The sequence below is a fragment of the Loa loa genome, assembly GCF_000183805.2.
Source record: "Loa loa unplaced genomic scaffold supercont3.561, whole genome shotgun sequence".
Taxonomy (NCBI): domain Eukaryota; kingdom Metazoa; phylum Nematoda; class Chromadorea; order Rhabditida; family Onchocercidae; genus Loa; species Loa loa.
In genome coordinates, this window is record NW_018108741.1 from 21,389 (window position 1) to 22,007 (window position 619).

Here is a 619-nt window from a genome sequence, read left to right on the forward strand (position 1 = left end):
ATTTGCGGTTTCGTTTTCACGACAATATGTGTTTGAACTTTAATTCCCGCATTTTCCACTAGAAAAAAAACGAAAATATTCCTTTTAAGCAGAAACTAACCGGAGGTTATCATACAGTAAAAATTAGCTATATTTAACATGCTCCCAATTTTTTAGCAGTAACAGCTACCTTTTTAACTCTTATCTCAATAATGTATTTGACATTAACTCTCTTCCGGGAATTTTTTTTATGGTGCCGAAGATTAAACCATATCAGAGAATAAAATTGTTTGAGATGAATAAAACTGGAAATATATTATTGAATGGATTTCAAAAGATACAATACTATCCCGAAAGATTGGACTATAATATCTGGAATTCTAATAGAAATCGAAGTAATATAAGGATTAGATTTTACACAACAAGCTGATACATAAACTATTGGTTTTTTATCCGATCAAACAGTGCTCCATTTATAATGCTCAATTTTCAAATAACCATTTTTCTTATATCATTTCAATTCTTGCAAATATTGGGAAAAAATTTTATTCGGTTTCATAATTGCTAAATTTATTTTTCACAGAGATTTGACGTTTTATTTCGAAAAGTAAGTAAAATAATAAATAAAATAATCTTTCAG